Here is a 10,736-nt window from a genome sequence, read left to right as displayed (position 1 = left end):
ATGCCCCACAAATAACCCAGAGATGTATTTTAAATAAAAGCACACATTCTACTCATGTAAAAGCACGCTGATTCCCAGACCGTCTGCGGGCTGGATTTAGAAGGCAATTGGGCCGGATCTGGCCCCCGGGCCTTAGTTTGCCTACCCATGGCTTAGGCCATAACTGGGCTTCATGGAGTTCTGATCTGTTTATAGGTTGGTTATACAGCAATGAGCTTTCAGCCTGATTTGCTTGTGTGGTGTTGATAAACCTTCCTATTTATCAGTTGTTCAGCCCACACTTCTCAGTGCATGTCTGACTCTCCTAACTGCTAAAAGTCTGCTTTTTTTTTAGAAAAGTTGATTTGTTGCACCAGAGTAACAGAGTGCTAAATTTTCAGTAAGTGCTTGAACCTCTCTCACAAAATAGTGACTCTGTGTGGGGCCATCCCATGTCTGACGAAGCAGACAAGAAGGGAAAGTGAATACATGTGATAATGAAAGTTGAACTTTGAGGGTGTGGACCAGGTCACCACTGTTAAGAAAGAAGTAGAACATGGGGATGGAGTTTGACTTGGGAGGTGAGGGTAAGGAACACAGGCAACTATCTAATATAGGACATACCATTTCTACATCTAGCTCTTTGTCATCAGCTTGCAGGGAAAGCATTTTGCATCATTTGCAACGTGATCCATTTAGCTGGAGATGCCAGGCATTGAACCTGTCACCTATTGCATTCAAAGTATGTGCTTTACCTCTGAGCTATGGCATTGAGCCTGTTATCGAAGGAGACATTATATTGAGAAGCAAGTCAGTCCATCAGGTCAGTTTTAACTGCTTTTAATATTGAATCTTAGATTGGGACCTGCTGGAAAATGCTAGAACTGGAAAGTCATGTTTTTGGTCACTGAAATTGTCGGCTCTGTTGTGTGTCGCACGCACACCATGCTCCCTGGCTCATGTTTATTCATTTGCCTTCTGCCTCACCAGTAGACTTTTCAATGAGACTTAATGCTGTTGATGGTAGTTGGCAGTGAATGGCAGAGCTCTATATCTGGTCCATGGGCCAGACATCATCCCAACCAAGGCCTCTTATCCACAGGCTACACTCTTCAATGGTCCTGCTCTGTGCCCTCCAGCACTTTTGCCTGGCTGGGATATATCCTTGAACTGTGGCAATACCTTTTCTCTTCTTGGATGAGGCTAGATAGAGAGATGTATCTTTGTGGTGTGGGTGTATGTAGAAACCTCTGGCTTTTACTGTACACTGGTAAGAGCAACAACAGTTGTTCTACCATACTTCAGTGATACCTTTGTTCTCAATCAGCTTGGTTCCTGAACAAATGGGATCCCGAACACCACAAACCCGAAAGTAAGTGTTCCGGTTTGTGAACATTTTTCAGAAGCCGAATGTCCAACGTGGCTTCCATGGCTTCCAATTGAGTGCAGGAAGCTCCTGTAGCCAATCGGAAGCTGCACCTTAGTTTTCGAAGTTTCGGGAGTTGAACAGACTCCTGGAACAGATTAAGTTTGAGAATCAAGGTTCCACTGTACTGGAATGTGCCCCCCCCCCAAAAAAAAATAGGTTGCCCATGAGATAATGAGTCCCAAAAGAGATTCTCCACTCCTCGTATATGGGCTATACCGTAGTTCTTTCTCATAGGTTTCATAGAATTGTAGAGTTAGAAGGGACCATGAGGGTCATCTAGTCCAGCCCCCTACAGTGCAGGAGTCTTTTGCCCAATGTGGAGTTTGAACCCATAAACCCGAGATTAAGTGTCTCGGCCCTCTTTTGAAAAATGGCATCCTTTGGGCTTTTGCAACAGGGGGGCAATGGGGTTAGAGTGTGAGGATAAAAGTGGAATGTTTGGAATGTGATGTGAATTTTGTTTTAATTTTATTAAAAAGCAGGACTGAAGTAGCATTGACCACTTGAGGCTACATTTAGACAAATAGACTTCTTATGCTTGGTAGCAAAGAAGGAAGTGGAAGATAATGGGGGGGGGAGGATGTAGTACCAAAAAAAGAGAGAGTCATATATCAAGGTGTACTCCAGTAAAGTTAGTGCTTTCTTATGAAGATAAAAATATGGGTACAGGAGGCAGGATGAAGTGCAGGTTGCAGAATATTTTTGCAGTGCTTTCAGTCAAAAAATGAAGTGGTAGATATAGTTATAGTTTGAAGGTATTTAAAATTCTTGGGGGTCTTTTCTCCTAAATGTTTCTTCAAGCAGGCTTTTTTTTATTCATACTAACTTGATTTGACTTTTTAAATGAATAGATCAAGGCATGTGTTGTGCTTTTTGTGCAGTGTCTTTCAGACTGCAAGCAGGAATTGTCTTATTTATTATTGCTTTTATTGATCTTATGCAAGCCTCTGTGGTGGTTCTTTCCACTGCGGAACAGGGTGGAAATACAGTACTTTGTATAACTGTATCTCTGCACCTGCACCTGCATAACGAACATGATAGTCAATTTGCATAACAATTTTTCTGCTATAAAATGACTTCAGTCTTCATGGCAAAATCCATGTGTTATTGGGAATAGTTTTCCACATCATCCGCTGTCAACAGGTCCTCATCAAGCCTTTGTAGCCTTGAAATACAGGTCTATGTCCTGAAGCAATGAGCCTTAGTAGGAGGCTATCTGCCAGCAATACAAGCCCCTTAATACAGATTTTTATGGCTTCCTCAAATGAACAATATAGTCAAAGCCTACTGCTTAAACTGTTTCCTTATCATACAAATATGTATCACATTCCAGAAATATCACAGTCATACCATTATTTTTCAGAAGCAACATTAACACTGGTTATTATTGTCTTAATTTTGTGTAATAAAAATTTAAATCTAGTAGATTTGGTCCTCAAAGCAATGTATGCTGATCTTAATTAGCCTCAAATTCTCATTTTTTCCATTTATGCTGTGTATGGGTTGGAAATTGCATTTGTTATCCTCTGCCATTATAACGTTTTTATGTTCTCTGACTCGTTTTTAAATAATTAGGCTATTTGCTGCTATATTACACTTATGCATAATGACAGAAGAAGCAATTAAAAGTTCCTCAATGGTAGTAAAGGAGTACTGATTTTATTAGGATACTTGTCTAATTTTCCAGACACTTACTTGGAAATACAAAGAATTTTCATGCAATATTTTAACAAAATACTTCCTTGAACATTTTGAACTCCAGTTTTGTACATGGGGGGCATGTTTACCTTTCTGGTATCACTATCACATCATCCATTTATCCAAGGTTGTTTGTTCCATTTTGTTTAAAAAGCCCAACCCCCTTAGCAATATTCTCACTACTTTCTAGTCATGTGCTACTACTTTTTTCCTAAATCACCCGCATCTTAGCTGACCTACAGATGGTATAGGTAAGGGGATCATACAAACCTGCTATGAAGATTCTAATAGAAAGCAAGATATAAATCTATGAAATAATAAATACTATAAACATTCCATCTGCCATTGGCAAACAATGGATTGAATTCAACTGCATCATACTCAAAGTAGATCTACTGAATCAATGGACGTTACTAACTCCAGTACATTGATTTCGTCAGGTCTACCATGACAATGACTTAGCTGGATACAATGCACTCACACTAAGCTCTCAGAAAAGAGAAATCTTATTGCCTTGGCTCTTTGTACTATAAAATATAACACAAAAATATTTGACCCTTATTGACTGAGGAAAGTGCTAGGTTATCTCATAGACAATTTTTAGAACACAAATCAATTGCTGTATTTGATAAAGTACATTTTTACTAGGTGTCCTCAGAAAGCTTCTTATTCAGGATTAAGGCATTATCCATTGGACAAGTAAATATTTAATCCTCTGTGTTTGTGAATTTTTCCTTGTGAGTTATCAACCAACATAGACAGAAAAGTATTCATCAGCTTGGTCTGCTGAAAAGCAGTACAGTGGTACCTCGGTTTATGAACTTAATCCATTCCGGAAGTCGGTTCTTAAACCGAAACCGTTCTTAATCCAAGGCCCGCTTTCCCTAATGAGGCTTCCCACCGCCGGTGCCCTTCCACCATTCAGATTCCGTTCTTAGACCGAGGTAAAGTTCTCAAACCAAGACACTATTTCCGGTTTTGCGGAGTTTGTAAACCAAATCGTTCTTAAACCGAACTGTTCTTAAACTGAGGTACCCCTGTACTGCTGCCACTCATCACTAGGGCTGGTGCAAGGCATTTTGCTTTTTGAAGTGAAGAACAAGATGGTATCTTCACCCTCATTCCATAAACAGAAACCAGCCGGACTGGACACTGAATCCTAACACTGGCAGCAAGATTATTTAGATTTCCTTCCCACCATTCCTTCTAAAGGAGCCCAGGGAAGCATTCTGCACTGCGCCTGAGGGCAGCAGGCTAGTGCAGGACAAAGAGCATATGGTATCTTCCAGCACAAGTGTACAGCCAGGGGTGTTGGAAGGAACAGCCAGAGAACTGCCACCACCTCCACATTGCCGCCTGAGGCAGTCATCTCATTGTGCCGAATGGTAGAACCAGCCCTGCCAATCACCTACTCCTTAATGAATATTGTTACACAGCACTCAAAATCTCTGCCAAGCAGTAGCAAGCTTCCATGAGGTTCCAGGCGCTTACTCAGGGTTGTGTTGGGAAATCAAGTCACAGCAGAGACTACTGTCTCTAAGAAATATGGCTTACTTTAAACATATTTACACCTAAAGCCTTCTGTGGAGGGGGTGCAAAACATTAAACCCCAAGTGTCCCTCGTTGCTCCTCAGACATGGCACTCAGCCTCCTCCAGCCTATGCTACATGGAGTTTTCCCCACTTCCTCCTTGTTCACAGAATACCTTGTCAACACCCCCCTCACCCTGTGTAAAAGGACAATGTGTGTGTGTGTGTGACATCATGCTCTGTGTTGCCCAGACAACCTCCCTGTCCCTCAGTTACTTGTTGATGGCTTTTGAAATACAGTGGTACCTCAGGTTAAGAACTTAATTCGTTCTGGAGGTCCGTTCTTAACCTGAGGTACCATTTTAGCTAATGGGGCCTCCTGCTGCCGCCGCACCGCCGCCGCCGCACGATTTCTGTTCTCATCCTGAAGCAAAGTTCTTAAGCCGAGGTATTATTTCTGAGTTAGCGGAGTCTGCAGCCTGAAGCGTCTATAACCCGAGGTACCACTGTAGGTTAATGGCAGGGCTTGCATCTCCCTCTGCCCCTCTGTCTGGCAATAAAACAAACTCAGCCCGTCAGCTCTGATTAAACCCCAGCACCCAAGAATCTAGAGTGGGAATTCTGGCACTCAGGGATCTGGGGGATCCCTGTTCTCCCACTAACCCATAGCTCTATGAAGCAAGTACAGCCCATGATTCATAATACAGAAATTATTCAGCTGCTTCCTTTAACCAAGTTTCCTACAAATATCTACATATTGAACAGATAAAATTCCTGACTCCTAGCTTTATATAGTTGGTTTTGGAAGTGAAGAGGGGCACTTTGTGAGTGAAGAGGCCTCGACAGCTCATTGCTGTATAAGTCCTTGCTTCACCACTTGCATTACTATTTGAAGAAAGAAAGAAAGAAAGAAAGAAAGAAAGAAAGAAAGAAAGAAAGAAAGAAAAGACTTATCCTGCTGGCTCTTCCACTTTTCTCCTCCTCTCAGACACCTCATATCTGTTTTTATGCATCAGGGTTTTTTTTTAGTTCTGCAGAGAGTAGGCTGCTGGATAAGGACTGATATCATATTATAATATCCCTCAAAGATCTGAAGCCACTAAGATCTGTGTTGCACTGAGATGATATACATGTACAGTGGAAACTCAGGTTGCAAACGTGATCCATGTGAGAGGCACGTTCGCAACCCGCAGCGCTGCATCTGCGCACGTGCGTGACATGATTCAGCACTTTTGCGCATGCGCAAAGTGTGATTTAGTGCTTCTGAGCATGCACGAGCGCCGAAACCCGGAAGTAACCCATTCCAGTACTTCCAGGTTCAACACAGTCTGAAACCCGAAAACGCGCAACCCGCAGCGTTCGCAACCCGAGGTATGACGGTATATGCAATACGCATGTACCGGTATATTATGTACTACCAAATTTTTCCCTTTTTTTTTTTAGAACTGGGTTGGAGATGCAGCCTTAATGAAAAGGAAATGCATTCTATTGACTTCAGTAGATAAGGATTTTACCAAAAGAAGCCAGATGATTTATTTCGAGTCATATTGGAATTCTTTGGTGAAGATGGCAATGTAACTAGTGTCTTTTAAGTCCCAGACACAGACTAAACACAGCTCACATTTTTCAATTTTAGACTGTTTCATCTGGCAGTTCAGATCTCTGATTTCCACTACACTGAACTGATCAAGTAATAATTTTCTTCATTGTTATAGCAAATTTTCCACGTGATGCTCTAGATATTGTGAACAAAAGTCTTTCATTCTCTCTTTTGAATGTTTTCTGGGACACTGATAAATATATCTTTACAACACTGGGAATAAAGTATAAAGTAATACCAGTATCAAGCTGAGAAAAGTCGAATGCCCAATGTGTTGCTGTTTAGCTGGCAAAGAAATGCATAAAAGCCAATTTAATAGGAAGGTTCTTTCAAATGATTGAGTATTCAATTGTGCTGCATCCCCTTTCCCAACAGAGCAGTGTCAGCAATTGGTAATATCCACTCTTTCACATGCAGCCTCAATTCTGATACTTAATCCCAGAGCTGGTGGTGCTGTAAGCTTAAGCATAGAATTTGGAATTGTACTGGGTGCCTTAGGGAAAAGGCTGGCCTTTCATAAATGAGATGTGCATATACTAAGCAAAATATGTCTGGGTAATGCCTGCAAATCCAGAAATGAATGTTTTGTTACCACACATTTTTATTTCCAAACTGAGTCAAAAAGATGGCAATACCATCTTTGGGTCAATACTGATAAATGCCGCAATGGAGAGTCCACAAAATGGCAAGAATATAATATTTTTCAAAGGAGAAACTGGTGCATCTTTTTCTGGAATGAAATAATCTGTACCACACCATCTCCACCTTCATAACCTGAAGCATTGACTAAAAGCAATGTGTTTCAAGTAGGGCTGACCTTGTGACTTTTGACTCCATGCTGCTTGAAGAATGGTAGTCTGCTGCCAGACAGAGGCATACCTAGGGTCCCTTGTGCCCTTGGCAAGAAGCTGTATTGGTGCCAACCTTAACAGACTGGAGAACTGGGCCAAGTAACAAAACGTATTTCAGTAGGGACAGAAACTTTTAGTGATACAATCCAGAGGGCAGTAGTGGCTCTCCAGATTTTCTTGGATTTATCAGATCCAGCCAGTATGGCCAATAGTGAAATTATGGCAGTTGTAGTCCAACACTTGGATGGCCACAGATTTCTCATCCCATCATGGAATCTGCTACCTTAGAAGTGACATGTTGAGTCAGAGCCCTTAAATCTCTGTTTTTCAGTATGGTTGGGCAGTGGCTAAGTAACCAATGTGCAATGTTCATTCCTGGTTCTGCCAGATGCCATTGCTTTATTGCTCCTCTGCCTGCATTATCCGGCTGCTGCCTTTTCTGTTGTATTTATAGTGTCGATTCATGGAGGTGTGGAGGGCATTCAACATAAACTGTGAATGAAGTTTCTCGGAAAAGCATGCCTACATATGCAAATTGCTAGATGAAGTTAATAAATGCATTGGCATCATACTTTCTTTATATGGGGGAATTTTTTTTACAAGCTCTCAAGAGAACTGTTTCATATCAAAGCTTCATTTGCATATGATACTTCACTGCTGTAGCGAGAGAGGATGGGCAGAATGTTTGGAACAACGGTGTCTTTAAAGCAGCTTTATAAAGCATCACATGCACTACGTTTAGTTCATACTCATAATTTTAGATTGCATTTAATTCACAGAAGAAACTGGCATGGGGCAATGTAGTGTGAGACTTTCCTACATAGCCTCTCCAAAGATAAAGCCAGCATTGTCCGCTATTAAAGGAAAAATGGCCAGAGGCATTTCTGTGTGAAGAGGAACACAACAGAGAAACTATTGACTCATGGGCACAAGTTTATTAACTTGCGATACGTGCCTGTTCTCCTTGGCATGGCAGGGTATATGTGCCCATGGTAAGGTAAGAGCAGCCATCCATAGAATCCAGAGCTATATTCAGTTTAAGCATAGAGCTTTGCCAGAAGCCAAGATTGTGGTACTTTTGAGACTATTCAGCTTTGCAATATTCTCCTATGGTTCACTATTTTCTTATTAAATTGGGAATTAAAGTTTAGCTTGTAATTGTAATTGTCCTCTCCCCTCCACCCAATACCCCAATCTTGCAAAATTCTGAGTGATTTCCAAGGAAGTGTGCTTAGAGTAACACACTTTCAACTATGACAATATGCTTACCCATTTGTGTTACTGGGTTTAAAAATATATATCTCAAATTAATAATTTCATGGGCATGGTCCCTCAAGCCCCAGGGGTATGAAATTCAGCATGAGAATCGCTGTCGGCCAAGCTATCTTTTTCTTTCTTGTTATACTTCCATTTGGAGATTATTATTTTTCTTGAATTAGGGAGGCCTCCTGAACTCAGGGTGGCCTTCATATGTCTCTCCTGCCCAAAATTTTTCATACAGTTTGCATACAATTCTTATTTTTAAGATTCCAATTCCATGTTTATTTTCCAAAGACTAATTTTCTTGTTAAACTCACTAAAATTTAATCCATATGTTTATAATGTGACCATTACCTAGTCTCAAAAAACAACCCTGCAGCTGAAGGATCACATTAGAATTGGATCAAAGAGATTTTTTTAGTGAGCATGAAATATGCAAAGAAAGAAGTGTCATCCCAGTAAAGCTCATTATGCAGAGAGCAATTGGCAACGTGAGACTTAACTGTTCAGAAGAAGCTGTTTAGACAATAACTCACTGAACATCCATTTGCCAGCTTGTATTGAAATGGCTAGGCATCTTCAGTTGGGCATTAGCATGTTTTGCTATTCAAGATAGGTAGCATTGAAGTCATGAAGAATAGGGTTGAAGAGAACCATCGTCTACTGCCTGTGATGTGTGCATGATTTATTTATGTGCAAGCCAGCACACAAAAATGATTTTCAAAGCTGAAATGGGTCTTGCAAATAAATATTACTTTAGCTTGAAATAGAAAAAAAGAACAAGGCTTTTGAAAACCTTCTATAAGGGTGGAATGGATCATAAATACATAGGGAAGTGTTAGTTCAGCTATAGTACTGCAAGATCAGTTTACCATTACTTTAGGACATTTTCATTGGCATTTTCTCTATATACTTTGAATAATTAAATGCAATGCTTAACTGAAATCTATCTAGTGGCTTTAAGGTATATCTAAGGATTCAGAGACATATTGTGAAGGCTGTATAATCAGGTGGTTCATTATACATTCTTGGTTGTTTATTAATTCATTTATTTAAAATAGTTCTTAACCACTCTTCATCAGGAGCTTGCATGGCCATGTACAAAAGTGTTTATAAAATTAATCCACGCATCATATAAATACATTTTGAAACCAACAAAAACACTTAATGAAATGAAACTAAGACATACACCCTAAAAACAGAAGAGAGCTTAATTCAAGAAATCATCTGAATTCTAAAGGGACTGGGGAAATAGGAAGATTTTCACTAGATTCCCAAAAGTTGGTAAGACCACTCCCCTTCGGGGGGGTGGCACTGCGGGCATGCATCTGGGACCTCCCAGTGACCCGGCAGTGGGTGGAGGGATGCTGCCTACGTCATTAGGACTTCCAACTATGTCACACCCCCTGGCTGACCAATTGGGTTAGCCAGGGGGCGTGGCCAGTGCTGTTTAAACTGCGGCACGGCTGGGGGGTGACCTCCATTTGCCTTCTTGTCAGATATCCCAGCCTACCCACCCTCTTTTTATGCATTGCTTGACTTTGGCCTTACTATGGACTAATGTCGGTCTCCTGGTTGTTGGGACCAGGTAGGAATTTTTCCACTTGACAAATTGGCACCAGCCATTTGGTTTTCGCTTACCTTGTAGCAATCGTGACAACTTTGTAAGGTTAGGCACTGGGTAAGTCTTGTTTATGGGAGGGGAAATTGTTGCCTCCGCCTGCCTATCCTCGTTAAGGGAATCCCGTAAAAGGGATCTGGGGGGGTGGATCCTGTCCAAAGCCTGGACATGGGCTAGGGCCATGCCACAACCCCATCAGTGACCCTGGGGGTGCTCTTAATTGATGTATATCATAGGGCTCCCCCTATTGGTGGTTGACCCTTCAGAGTCTTCCTGCAAACGGGCAAGAGTCAGGATATAGTTTGGCTTCACCCAAATGCCTAAGCCAAACCGCTCACATCTGTAACCAATAAAGTTGTGGCCTAATTTATCCCAATTAACCCAATATATTTGTGTCTGTGTGTTTATTTCTGAGGGGACTGCAGGGCGCAGGGCCTCACCACGTAACGTCAGCACCAGACATACCACTTTAGGGAGGGCATTCCAGAGTTGGGGCCCTTTCTTCTGAAAACATAGCATGCCTTGAACAAAGAGGTACTTGGAGCAGGAGCTCTTCAGAAGTTCTTAAGACAACAAGCATGCTGGCATGGGAAAATGTCTCCTTTAGGTATTTGTGTCGCAAGCCATTTAGAGCTTTAAAAACAACCACAAGCACCTTAAACTGGACCCAGACTTGCATAGGCAGACAACAGTGAGCTACTGTACAAGCACATGAGGGAAGCTGTTCTCTCACACACAAGTTGATCATCTGGCAGTGGAAGGTATTGTT

This window comes from Podarcis gaigeae (assembly GCF_964106915.1).
Source record: "Podarcis gaigeae genome assembly, chromosome: 7".
In the NCBI taxonomy this organism is placed as follows: domain Eukaryota; kingdom Metazoa; phylum Chordata; class Lepidosauria; order Squamata; family Lacertidae; genus Podarcis; species Podarcis gaigeae.
This window is presented reverse-complemented; position numbering follows the sequence as displayed.